The sequence below is a fragment of the Pyrgilauda ruficollis genome, unplaced genomic scaffold (genome assembly GCF_017590135.1).
Source record: "Pyrgilauda ruficollis isolate IOZ18807 unplaced genomic scaffold, ASM1759013v1 scaffold50, whole genome shotgun sequence".
NCBI lineage: Eukaryota > Metazoa > Chordata > Aves > Passeriformes > Passeridae > Pyrgilauda > Pyrgilauda ruficollis.
In genome coordinates, this window is record NW_024526600.1 from 298,311 (window position 1) to 312,517 (window position 14,207).

The following is a 14,207-nucleotide window of genomic DNA, read 5'->3' on the forward strand; positions in this document are numbered from 1 at the left end:
AATTCTGATAGTTTCTGCTATATGTGACTGGTTTTATTCACACCACACTGTCAAGGAAGTCACAATGTCCTCCATATTTTTCCTAGCCCATACCATGGATGTCTATTAAATCCAAACTCTTCTGATTGGAATAAAATCACCAAAATGTGGATCAGGTTGATAATTCTAATGTATAATATTATCTTCTCCTTCCCCCACCCTGCCCTGAATTTCTCACAATGCTTTTAACACACTAATCCTTAAGAATCATTTAAGCAAGAAGAGTACGAGAAGGCATCGCACTGAAAGGGAAAAATTTCTTGCCTCAGATGAGTTGTGAAGCATGAGGATGAAGAGTAAGTGACTTCAGTCACCTGAGAAGTGCAATGATTCCCAGAAATGCACTGCCTAAAGTATCTGTTTCCTATTATTTCATGGAAATTATTTTAGAAAAGGCCAAAAAGAATGATTAGATCTGAGTGATTAAAGAGCCAACCATACAGATTACAATTCACTTTTTAATAAATAAGTTCTCCCATCATACTTGTAAAAATAAAGTGTGCATTCTAAAAATTAACAAGAACCTCCTTGCTCAGGTGAACTTCTACCCTGGCCAAGGTGTCTCGGTGCGGGGGCTACGTGCCCCCAGCCCGGTGGTGGCGACAACAGGGGTGCGACAGATCCCCCTGGCAGACCCCGCACAATTCCATCTGCCAGCGGAGGTTCGGCGCAGATGAACAAAGAGGCAGCAGCACGGGTCCTGGGGTCGGAACAGGGGTAGCCCTATCCAGTGACAACTCCCCACACCCAAGGTCCCAAGACCCTGAACGAAGCTCAGGCACTAGCTTATAAACAGGGGCGGTCTTGGGGGAGGATACAATTTCTGACCAATCGGGAGGACTGAGGGTGGAACACAAGGCGGGGAAATACAATCTGTAAACCAATAGAAGATCTTAAGGGAGGGTAAAGGCTTAAATAAACCAATGGAGTTTCAAAGGATACAAAACTGACACAGAAGGTTCTGGAGGGAAGGGCAGGTTTAGGGAGGGATTGACATCTGAGGAGGGGAGGAGCAGGGAAGGTTTTGGGGGAAAAGGGTAGGGACAAGAGGGATTGACAACTTAGGAGGGAGTGGCCAGGCAACAAAAAAGAACTGACAGTTAACCGAGCTGAATAACAATAAGGGAGTGAGTCTAAATTTAGCAACATAAGATACAAAATGGGGAACCTGTGCCACTCCAAAGGCAGGGGGGAAAAAACACAGAGGGACCAAAAAACCCCACAAATCAAACAGTAAAATATGCCAAATAAGGAAAATGAAAACACACCACAACGCCAAGGTCTGCTACAGGAGCTGAGAAAACAGGGTTTGGGCCATTCTACCTACATGAAGACACTTTTATGGTGATGTTTATCCAAACCCAAAGCAAGCATCAATATTGGGCAGTGTCCATTTCCTCTTCCTCTAATGATTCCTCTGCCACAGTCTTCCTTGGGAATGCCAAAGAAGTAAACACATATTCTGCACCACTGTATAGGTAAGAGACATCAGTGCTCTCCGGGTCAAGCATCTGTTTGGGTGCAGAGCAGGTATCTCAAATTTTATTCTTAGTTTTGTTGGAGATTTTGTCACCATTTTGTTTCTTTTACAGAGAAAAATCACTTCTATTCTTCAGGATTGAAAAACATTGTGTCTTCTTCATGCAGACTTCATTTTTAATAAAAAGAGAGGTTTCAGAAAACCTGTAAAATGAAAAATTTTTTAAAAATCGTCTTTCATTACACAGATAACAAGCTACAGTTTGTTTGCTGAGGCATCATCTCGTGGGTTCTACTAGGCAAATTATCAAGTATTGAATGGAAACAACAGTTTGGTTTTGGAAAAAAAATGTATCATTTTTCTTCTGAAAATAATTGAGCTGTAGCTACTTTTTAAAGTTATATCATTATTCTAAAGTTTAATATGTAAAGAGCACACTCCTACTCTCATTTTTGGTATATGCTGTAATTTGACCATATTAGATACTGGGAACATTTTTTTTCTTATTTATGTCATTTTATGGTTTGTTTTTTTTTTTTGGTTTTTTTTTTTTTTTTTTTTTTTTTGGGTTTTTTTTTTTTTTTTAATGGCATTATACTAGGGTTTTTTTTGTTTGCCTGATAACAGAAGGGGGAAAAAAAAACTTAAAAATTTGAATAGCCAGAAGAAAACAAAAGGCATTTCAGATTTTAAACCTGAATATTTCTTACTCCTGTAAGTTTGTTATGGCTCTGAGGAACTGATCAGAGTACCTGAAGCACTTTTGATGTTGCTGTCAAAATGAAATACTTAAATTAAGGGACTTATTTTGCTCTCCTGGTCATGTACCACATACGGGTAAAATATGATAAGAAATCAAAAGGATGAGGCACACTTGAGGAAGTGTTCTCACAGCCTACTCAAGGCACATAACACAGACATGACTCCATGTAACTAAGTTTAGCAGCCAACATCCAGCAGAGAGGCAATAATGTGTAGAGGCAGGTTCTGTCAGAGGGTAGTAAAGAAAGTTATTTAGTTCTAAACAATAAAGGAAGTCTTACATTCAAGCTAAGTTTACAGGGCATTTACTGATTGCTAGAATGCATGAAATGCTGTAATTTCCTCTTTCTAACCTGAACTTCTGCTGGTGTTCCACTTTTAGCAGTTGTTGTGGGAATACAGAGCAGTGAATGTGTTAGTCTCAGCACCTGAGAGCAGGAGACATCCTGCAAGTGTTTGTCTTTCACATTAGAAAGGGAAGAACTTTGGGGGCTCAGAAGGACTTGACAGCTTTGCATCCTCAAGAGGAGACTAATTTGCTGACAGTTGTAAACAATATATACGGGGGTGAGTAGTGGGCTTAATTCCTACAATAAAATTTCTCAGTTTAAGTACTCAAACTGGTAATCATGAAATAATTTTCTCTTAGTCATCAGCTTCCCCCTGCCCCTCCCTGCTTTCCCTGTGATCTGGTTTACATGCCCTCATTTGCAAATATTTTTGGAACAATGTCAGGTTGCTTTAGGCCAAACAATGAGATTTCTTATCTATTTTTATAAAATTTAATCCCACTGGCAATGTTGGCTTGATTTCTCTCATGGTTACAATGAAAACAGTGTTTCATTTGGCTTAAAAACTGTGATCACAGATGAAACATTACAGGACTATGCCAGAATATGAGGGCCAGGCACCGAAACCAACTCTAAACAAAAACTGAAACTATGTAGTCTGTATTTTTGTTATGAAATCTGAATTAAAAAAAAAGGGGGGTGGGGGGGAGAATAACTCTATAAAAGCAACCCTATAAAAGCTGCTTATATAAAGAAATAAATTTATTATATAGCAATGTACCACTGCTATATTGTAATATGCTGCTGATGTGGTATCAAACAGAGCTGTGGGGTCCCAGATGGGGCAATGTTCATTAACACCCAGCAGCTGGATAATTTATCAGCCAACCAGCACATGGAGTTTCACACCCCTCTTCTGCAATTCAAGGGGGACCTTCCCCTCCAGCCCACTCCCACTCTGAGTTTAACCCCACAGCAAAACTTTCTTTCACTATAGTTGCAAGGATGTCTAATCCACACTAAATATGCTAATAGAGAAACACCTTAAGGGCCTTTTTGTGATGGTTTTGTTTCTACATATATGCTAAATCTGCAGCTTTCGGCGTTATCTTCGGTAAGAAGTCACCATCTCTGGTTCATGAAATGCCATTTTTCTTGTCCTGTATAATAGACAGGTTTCAAACATTATCAACAAACACAGGCTGGGAGATTAGCTCAGAAGGACACATTCCATAGAGGCAAGACAGATGCTCCTTCTACGCTTTGACCTTCTAATCAAGAGACCTCAGCACAAATAATTTGGTGGGGAAAGGGGAGGGAAACTGAGAAGAAGTGTCCACCTTGCCATAGCATGCACAGAGGATATCCTGTATACAAGAGCCCTGTGATGGATAGTGCTTTCAAGTCCATCAATATTTACAGCCAGCCTCTCTTTTGTTTTTTCTTTTTTAATTGTGAGATTCCCCAAAGACTAGTCCCAGCAGCACTATGGTGTGCACTGCCAAATGCCAAGAATCTGCAGCCTCTGAGAAGTAGATACAGTACTCCTACCCCAGTGGTCCTATGCTTCTCTGGAACACCCTCTGGGATCTGTCAGTTTTGGGAGAGAAATCTGCTTGCTTTTTTAAGGGTATGAAAAACCTGTCTTATCCCATGGGCAAATTAAGCAAATATCTGTTAGTGAAATCTCATGGACTATCCTTTCCATCAGTAGTTTTAATTGCAAGTTTTTCATATGCAGGAGAGGGGTTTATATCCTGGCTTGAAATCGCTAAAACTGCAAGACTATGTTACACTGCAGGTAAATGTTGGGAAAGAACACATTTGAAAACTGGGCTGAAGAAAATGGTGGATCTTCCTCCTTCTCCAGCCCGATTTTGTGAACTCAAATGTCCATCTGGTGTGGTGCTGCTCTGCTTGCACCCACCCCAGGGCCTGGGTGCTGGGCCCTGATGTATTCCAGTGGCAGATGCCCAGAGCCTCCAGGCTGGACCCGCCTTTTTCCCAAGGAGAAAAGGAAAATCAGAGAGGTACCTAAAGAAACAATATATGTGAATATGTCAATTCTTTATAGCTTTGCTTCCTCACTGCAGGTACCAGCCTAAGATAGGACACTGTGTGCTAAAACAGACCTCTCGTAAATATTTCATATTCATGAGACAAGCAAAAAAGGTCTGTCACCACCCTGTCCGTTTCTATTATTTAAAGGGTCACCAATCAAGCAGTGAACTTACCTTTGCGACAAATCTCCATACCAGACAATCAATATTCATCTGGTGCTAGTGATACCCTTTCCCCGCCCGCCCAGCATGGTGGTGCAAGCCGGACTGTCCTCCTCCTCCTCCTCCCTGGGGATTAACACAGCCTGGGCAACGAGCCCTGAGGACTCGGGAGGGTGTGCTGTGTCCAGCACCCCCGGGAAAGGGTATGGAATTGTCGCCATCCGCCGCAGTGGGTACAGTAGTGGCGGGACTAGGAAGGGTTAAAGTTTTGTCTGTGACACTGAAATTGAGGCCAGCTGTAGGTCATATTCATGTCCCAGTCACAGGAAAATGAACCTGTGAGACAGAACCTAATTATCTGCTAAACCAAAAGCCAGTCTCAGTTCAATAACTTACGACAGAGCTGGCAGCCAGATATAGTGTTGTCATGGTAACGCCGAAAAAAAAAATCCACTGCAGTAGAGAACAAGAAGGAAAAGAAGGAGACTGTAACCCTGAATATGCTGTAGCCATTTGATCTTGGACAAGTAGATATGTCTAAAGAGCCAGATTGCTACAACTGTCTATCCACTTTAATATCCTCTATAATTACTGAAATGAAAAATGCAATTACAGTGTGCTCTGAGCTAAAAACCAGGAATAACTGGCTAACTGGGAATTAATTTCAGAGGGAACAATATCGGTTTCTTTCCCCTCTCAACACACATGTACTGAGAAGTATGTGGGGGCTGGAGAGCAGAGCTGCGGGCTTCCTGCTAGTCCAAAATCACTGCATGCCAATCAAACCCTTGTTTTTCCCTATCACCTTCCCCTCCTCTCTCTTCTATCCACAATCCATTACAGACAAGGGAAAAGTTCAGTAGAGCAAAGCACTAAAGATCTCGCTTTGTGGACTGCAGTGTCTGAACTACGTGAAGTTAAGGGTGACATGAGTTTACAGCTCACAGAAAAACATCCTGAGCACGGCCCCTTACACGAGTCACACAATAAGTCAGAGCAGTCCCTGAAGGAACCATGCTCCTGGGAGCCAGGGGGCAAGGAATCCTCTTCTCCCAGAGTGCTTCTACTGGGACCTGAGCACCACGTCCTCAAGCAGAGCTGGGGCTGGGTATGGGGCTTTTTCCAGCTGAAACCCCCAGGTAGCAAAACAAAGGACATGATCCTTGGATTGTTCCCCAAGCTGGCTGGGCACATGGGCACAGACCAACCTTGGCTGCTGGACCCCCGGCACCCCGCTCTGCCAGGCCCCTCAGCACAGCTGAAAGAAAGTTTACAACAAATCAGACACAAATACACACCAAACACAAAACTGAATTGTGCTTTGAAATATATATTCAAAAATTCATATATCTATACAGATATATATGTGTGCACAAATTGTTTACTGCTGTGAGGACCTAAAACCTACCTCTGTTCATTTTGGTCAGAGATGCAGATTTGACGTTGGAAAGATCAGCAGTGATTCTGTGAAAGAACATATATCTGTTTATGTGTATTAAAGACAGATTGTAAGTGAAACATCATGGTTAGAACAGTACAGTTAAAGCAAATAAGCTATTTATTTGGCACTTCTGTATCAGTGTTTCCAGCTTGCTGGAAGAGCTATGTGTGCTTCTCAGAGCAGCTTGCTGAACAGTGAGACTTCACTCCCAGATGCTGGAAACTGCATGGTTTCAGACTCTCACATGGGCATGCTATTCAGACTCAAAATTTTCTTGCCATTACTAATTGCATAAGAGACTTCTGAAAAAATGGCAGTATTTCAGATGGTTAAGATAGCAAAATCATTTCCAACCTGAGAATGTGATCAGGAAATGTTATTGTCCTCATATTTTTACTGTGCACAGGCTTTCTTTCTTCTGACTGGGCAACTGAAGATCAGATTTGGCAGTTCTTTTCCAGGAAAAAAAAAATAATTCTCTTATTCTAGTAATAATATTGTCTGAATAAAAATTACTCATATAAGTATGGCACCTTCTGGAGAAGGTTATGTTTCAGTCACCAATTCACAGTGCTGTGTATGTGTAATGAAAAAAAAGGAAAGTACATTAAACAGCATGTTATTGGCATTCTATCTTTTTAAATAAAATATGGGAAAACACCCAAAAAACCAACCTAAACTCCACAAAGGTCCACAGGCAACACATGATGTATTTCTTCATGTCTCTGTAGAGTTTGAGACCAGCATCCTGATCTCATAGATACTTAGCATTAGTACCCACTCCAATAAGTAGTTCTGTTGAGATAGTAGAGGTGTCTGGTATCTACAGAGAAGTGGATCATGACCTTTCTACACCTGCACAGTTTTTGTCAGCAGTAATGCAGATCAAAAGATGTCCATAGCAATATTTTCAAGCCTGATGCTTGGCATGCATGAGGTCTCCTAAGGTCTGTGGGTCTAAACCTGATTATGGTGGTCATTAATTTGGCCTGATTTTCATAATGGAAAACATGAACATCCTCGTGCTTTTCTTTCATTGATCTCTGTGTTTCTGAAATGTTAGCAACTTGCTTCTCTACCAGTCTGAGAATTGTGCTTAATCTTTTCAAATTATGTAAAGGATTTAAAGGAAAATATCTTCTGGAAATTGGCTTCAATACACTGGTTTTCAGCCTTCAAGGAATCTATGTAAACTGATAGCTCATTTTTGACAGAAGTTTATCAAAAAGGCCTCTGAATCTTTTATACAAGGATCACTCTCACAGGAAATTCAGAGGCATGCAAATAATGCAAAAGAAGAGAAAAAATGTTGGGAAGAGGGTAAAAACTTCAGCACAGGGAACAGAAATTCTGCTTTTATTTAAAAAAACTGAACTGAAGAAGACCCTGTTCATCACACACAGTAAAAGGAAAAAATTATTGACTTTGTTACTGAAATGTGTTTTGTTTTTCACCTGAGTCTACAGACATTCTCAGACAGCACTTCCAAAAAGAGTGGGCTGCCCTTTCCCTCTCTCTTACATGGATCTGCTGAGGAGAGACAGGCTCAGCCTGGGGCTGAAGCAAAGGGGAGTGCCAGTGTGGGTCTGCAGAACCTCTGAGCAGCAGAGCTGCCTCTGCTCGCTGTGAGTCTGACAGGGCCACTATTAGGGCTGGAGCTTTTCTGGGAAAGAAGCACCCACCCTCACCTGTGATGTTGGCAGTATATTTATCACTAACAAATCCCAGGATTGTATACACTTCAGGCTGCTCATTGTAGCTATGAAAGGGGTTAGCTAGAGTACTGATATGCTTACGCAGCTGAAATTCAAACGTGTGCCTCGGTTGGTGTTCTGACATTTATTGAAAACAGATCAAAAAGAGACCAATTAATGAAAAATGAGAGCACAATTTTGTAATGGCAGAAGCCTTACAGACAGCTATTGGTTAAAAAGTCTTCCTTTCAGCATCAACATTAAAAAATAAATAAAGAAGAAATTAAAGAAAGAGAAATTATGACCTGACCATTATGGCAGTAACTGTGGTCAAATGCTGTCTTGTGTCCCTGTATGAAACTGCAGCTTTCATGAATGTGAGCTACACCAAGTATCCATTGACATATTTTATTAATCCATGCTTTTATCCAACCTCCTGAAAATATAAACTCAGAAAATCGAAGCTGGTTGTAATAGCCACAACTGAGTATTTCAAGGCAGCATTTTAATTTTCTGAACAAAATATGTAGTTTGTGAAGTTCTCGAGACTACAATGGAATGAACAGGTAACACAGGACTTGATTTCATATGTATTAAGTGTCTATTGCCTTTTGTGATGACTTGAAGCATCTGAGGTATCAGTGTGAGGCTGGCAGATACGTCACACAGTTCCAGTGGACTTGCTATCTTTGGGAGTAGCACCAGTAGGATGACCTAAGACAAATGGCAACAGTAACTTTACATTTTCTAAACATTTCCAATGACTTATGTCACCTCCGAAGTCCCAAGCACTAAATTTAGTCAGGCCTGAAAGAAATATCAAATAACCACATGAATCCATTTTGATTTGTCTCATCAGCTGGGTTGTAATATGCCCTAATATACTGGCATTATACTGCAGAGTGGCTGTACTTGATGTAATCCCCCTAAAATCAGCACTTACTATTAGATGCTAAATTTTGTTCAAGAAATGAGAACTCAATCACTATATTAAAAAGTGAGGATTGTGAATTACTTCAGGTAGATTCTTTGGTAATATCATACAATTTACAAATTGTGATGCTATAGTTACTTTTAAAAACCACATATAGTTGACATGAATCATCCAATAAAGCTGCTGTATTAAAAGCTAAAGTCTCTGTTTAAACAAAGCAGTTAATATTTAAATTCATGTTCCATTAAAAATATGCCAGGATAGTTTTGCGTCTTGTTAAATGATACACAGTGAGGCCACTTGATTTGTTTCTATTTTTGTTGAGGTTTTTAGATCCTGAGCAAAGCAGCTAAATATTACACCTCTTTGGTTGAATCTAAACAGAATCTTTCACTCTTGGAATATAGACAGTTTAGACTCTTTTTTTTTTTTTTTCCAGAGCTAGCGTTCTACTTTGGTGCAGGTTTCAATGTAAATTTCTCATCTTGTCCTTGAAACCCATGACTAGGTAGACATGATGTTCTGACAAGGGAAATCTCTCCAGGGTTCATTACACTGTTCTCCATGTAATTTGGGAATATGGTAAGCACAGAAGGATCCAACTCATAGCATGGAGCTTTTTGAGAGTGGAAATGGTTTGAGTAAGTTTCTTGTAAGGATGGTGGCCACTCTTCAAAATGTTTAAATTTGATGGTGACACCATGGCAGCTGAAGCCAAAGGTTCCCTTGACTTTAACAAGGCCAAAACATTCCTTTATGGAAACTACAAGGCCTCTGTCTTCCAGGACATGCTTTATACTGATAAAAACAGCTGTGAGAACATCACAGTGCCAAATGTCACAGTTCTGATTTAATCCACCTTTAAGTCTCTCCATTGCACAGAACAGTGTGTGGCTTGAGAAGTTGGCCAATAAGCTACACATATCAGAAAAAAACATTGGCCCCACCTAAAATCTGTTATATGACTGAACATTAGAAATTTTCCCTGACAAGAAAACACTTAGTGACAAATTAAGTGAGCATAATAATGCAGGTTACACAGAGGCATTGCACAATGGAAATCCATGCAAACCACTTATGCATGGTTCCAACATTTTCTTTGTCTTCCCTGGATACAAATGAATCTGCAGAATATGGAGATGTTTGTAATCAAGGAAAGATACCATTGTTATCGCACCAAAAGGGTTCAGAAAATTAAAGAACAAGTAATTAAACACGTGCACAAAAGAAAAGAAAAATTCTGCCAAGGGATGCTTAAATAGGTTGGTACCAGCTATTAGTGACTGCATTGAATTCCACAGGAGACAGAAAAAAAAACCCAAACCACAAGAGAGAAGTATCACTTTACTTGTCCTGATCTTATCCTTTTCCCTGCGCATGTCCTAGTGGCTATTGTCAGAGAAAAAGGATTCTGGGCTAGGTGATAGCAATTTGCTAGATTGTCAGCATTTCTCTCCGCACCAGATGTGTTTTACTGCTCTTTAAGATGTGCTGTGATAAAGCCCACGGACAGTGTCTAGACATAGCACATAGCTAAGGCCTTTGGAAGTCATTTGATGCACTGGGTCTGTGTTATATATGCATGGTTTTAATGAGCTTCTTACAGGTTTTCCAGGAGTACTGCGCAGCAGGCAAAATACACACAAAGAGAAAAATCCTTACCTTTGATTTCACACCTGTTGCTATAGACACCACAATGTGTTTCACTCTATCCTGTTTAAGGGGCTTAAACATGGAATGGCCATCAAATATTTTTAATCCTCTGTATGCTAAGGATGCTTTTCCTTTCTCATTTTCACACAGGAATGTATCTGTGGGCAAATTTAGGCACAGCTTACTCACTGGCTTAGATTCTCATACATACATTCATTACCTTACGCCACCTTCCTTTTTTTAACCAGTGTCCTCTAGATGGTTTTGTTTGGCCAAGTAAGAAAATTGGAATGTTGCAGAGGTCCCTGTGAAACTATTGGAAAGAACATTTCAGGCTCAGTTTTGGACTTTCGTTCACTGGAGGTATGATGCCACCTCAAAGCCTTCACCCTGGGCAGTGTCCTTGCTCCAGAAGGGTATTGTGCTATGTATGAGAGCAGTCAGAGTGAAGGATGCTTGGGATCGTATTTACTTACACTTGTTAGTGAGCAGTTCCGTGGGTACTACAGTCACTAAGCTCATTCCCCTCCCTCCTTGGATGGGGAATATCTTGTCTTTACAGTGCATTCTTACCATCCAGACAAAAGAAAAATAAAAAAGGAAAAAAATCAAATAAAAAAATAGAGACAGCCACTTTAATTCCATTTGCTTGGGGTTTATTTTTGGCTCTTAAAATAATAAAAAGTGCAGCTGAAATTTTTAGAACTTCTGGACCATTTCTGCTACAGAAAGGCTGTTACAAGCAGGACAATTTATTGCACAATGGAAAGTCCTGGTGTGCCAACACTGCCACCACTTTGGAGCACCCCATGGGAATTCAGGTGCAGGAGAGCAGACCTGTGGCATTACATGCTCTGAGCCTGCTTTTTCATCCTTCCAGTGCAGGACAGCTAATGCCTTTGGAGGTGGGAAACAGATAATGTAGGTTCGGGAGCTGTGCCCATCACCTTCAGCAGGCTGTCAGAAAAGGCGGTTACTTTCACAATGGTACCAGGTCCTGTGATGCACTGCACACAAACATATTTCTGCAAATTTAAACTTTATGTGGGAAACCAGAGTCAATACATAGAACAACTAATCCTCCAACAAAATCATGGAATTCTGAATAAGATGCAAAAAAAACCCAAAAAAAAACAAAAAAAAAAAAACAACAACAACAACAAAAAAAAAACAAAAACAAGACCATATTTGGAGTATCCCAAGATTTGTGAAATGAAATTGATTTCCATTCAAATCAGTTCTTTTACTCTTCTTGAAAGTGTCAGGGTGTCAGCCTTGCCATTACCAGACTGTGATTTATAGCTGAGGCAGAGCAATAATACTCAGGTGACTGTCTGGAACTGTACTGCTGTGTCTGGAAAGGCTACAGATGACAGCTTCCTCCTTTCTTAACCAACTTGCATTGCTTATCTAAGATCAGTCTTCCTCCATCCCTCCTCCCCAAACACATGATAGGAAAATGATAAAATGTATAGGCTTGCAGATTCACTGAGATCAGACAAATAAACCTTGTGAAGGGACTAGGTTAGAGAACTTTGGAGAAACATATTAAAAAGAATCCTTTAGCTACCTATATCCTAGCTGTTTGGATGGATACCTGTAAAATGTGAGACTGATTGACTGGCTTGAACACATGGGTATGTTTTAATCCATCTGTAAGATCTATTTCTGTAACTCAAGCATACAAGAAAAACAGAAAATGCTGAAACCAAGGAAGCTTTCAAATAGTAAGAATAATACAGCTGCTGTCATTTCCTTCTGAAATGAAACACAATTTATTCAATAAATAGATTAATGGAGGTCAAAAACTACCTGGCTAATAATTACTCAAACACTGATAAGCTAATTCTGTTATTTCTCCCATTGACATAAGGTTTTGCTTAAATAAGGGCAACAGAAGTACTTAACAGTTTAGATTATAAACTCCTACTAATTTTAATTGGAATTTGGAACTTTTAAATACCTAAAAAAAGACTTTTCCAAATAATTTTCTCTCTTTATTCCTTTAGCTGTACTTGTGGTCTCAGTATAGTGAAGCAAAGAAGAGAGTAAACAAGATAAATGAGTAAGTCAAACAAAAGAAGAATTACTAGCAAGCTAATAATACCATCCCTGACATCAGCTCGCTCATTCTGCTATTAGTATTTGCAGAAGATACTGACAAAATGGGAAAGACTCAAACAAGAACAAGCAACATGATCTGATCTTCCCAAAAATCTTAGAGTAAGATAATGAAGACAATCTCATTAGTTTTTCACTGAAAATCCTAAGAGGGGGAAGGAAGCAAATGATCATTTAAATTGTCAGGAAAATTAAAAAGGTAGCTGGAAACTAATGCTAAGCAAATTCTCATTCAAAATAAAGCCTGTGTTTTCAATATTGATGTAATAGACTACTGGGAGACTGTTCCAGGAGGTTATTATGGATTCTCTGCCATCCCAAATCCTAAATATACAAGCTAACCAAACAGAAATTGTTGGTGTTGACGTGGGAGTTGCTTGGTGAATGCTTTGGCATCTTTTATGGAGGAAGTCAGACTGGATGATTGAGTTTGCCTTGGCAGCGGACAGGATATTTCTGCTGTGTGTGGGAGACACAAGGGAGGAGAGCAGGGGGGAGGGAAAGAAAGAAAGAAAGAAGGAGATGCCTGGCTGTATTCCTAGCCTAGCCCATGTAAGGTGCACGTCTAGGTGGTATCAAGTTTCCTGGTCTAGTGAATGGCACATGGTGTCTGCAAGCAGAGAGAATATAGGAAGGCATCCATGGTGTTCGTGAATGGAGAATATAGGATGGTATCCATGGTATCCATGGTGTCCATGGTGTTCATGGCAGGTTTTACTGCAGGCAGAAGAGCCTTCAAGCCCTCTCAGAAGACTACTGCAGGTATTAAGTTCTGCTGTCATTTCATAATCCAAGCTGAAGGATTTTTTTCACTATGCTAAAATCACACAGAATTGAGACACACATTAGACTGATTTATAAAAAAAATATAAGCCAGGGTCTCTCTGTGGAGCTCCTCCTTTCCATTTGTTTTCTTACTTGCTTTTGCAAGAGATCATTGGGACCATTAAAAACAACAATCTGAAAAAAGTAAATGTGCATATCAAAACTAGTCTGAAGAGTTTGAATGGAAACTAGTTGAATATTGGGATCTGAGATCCCATAGCTTGTTCAGATGCAACCCTCTCTTTCCAAACACTGCACTAAGTTACTATCAACAACAGAAGGACAAACAGCAGAAACAAGATGGTAAAAGAAATGTATAAAATGTTGCCTCACACTGCCACACTAAATCATGACGTCCTGCTTTGCTAATATTTGCTTTATACTGAGGTGTCAGAGCTCTAATAAAATTCAAGGTCCCCCTGTGACAGTCACTATTCTCCCATTAATGAGTAGTGTTCCCCACACGAAAGAGCACACAGTCGGCCTGGATAGTATGGGAAAATGGCAGGGAAGAAAAGTAAAGGCTCAAGGGAACTTGTCTGCATTCATGATGTGTGCCAGGAAGTGACCCTAAATCTTTAGCCATCGATGCAGCAAAAAAGAGCACGTAGGCAGCAGTTTGGAAACATTTCAAAGGGGTTTAAAAGTGTTAGTTATTGCATGTAGTAATTTTGATTTCCCGCTAGCATTTAGGGAATGATTACCAAATTTCAGAAAGCCAAGCTGCAGTCCTTGGAATTTATTAA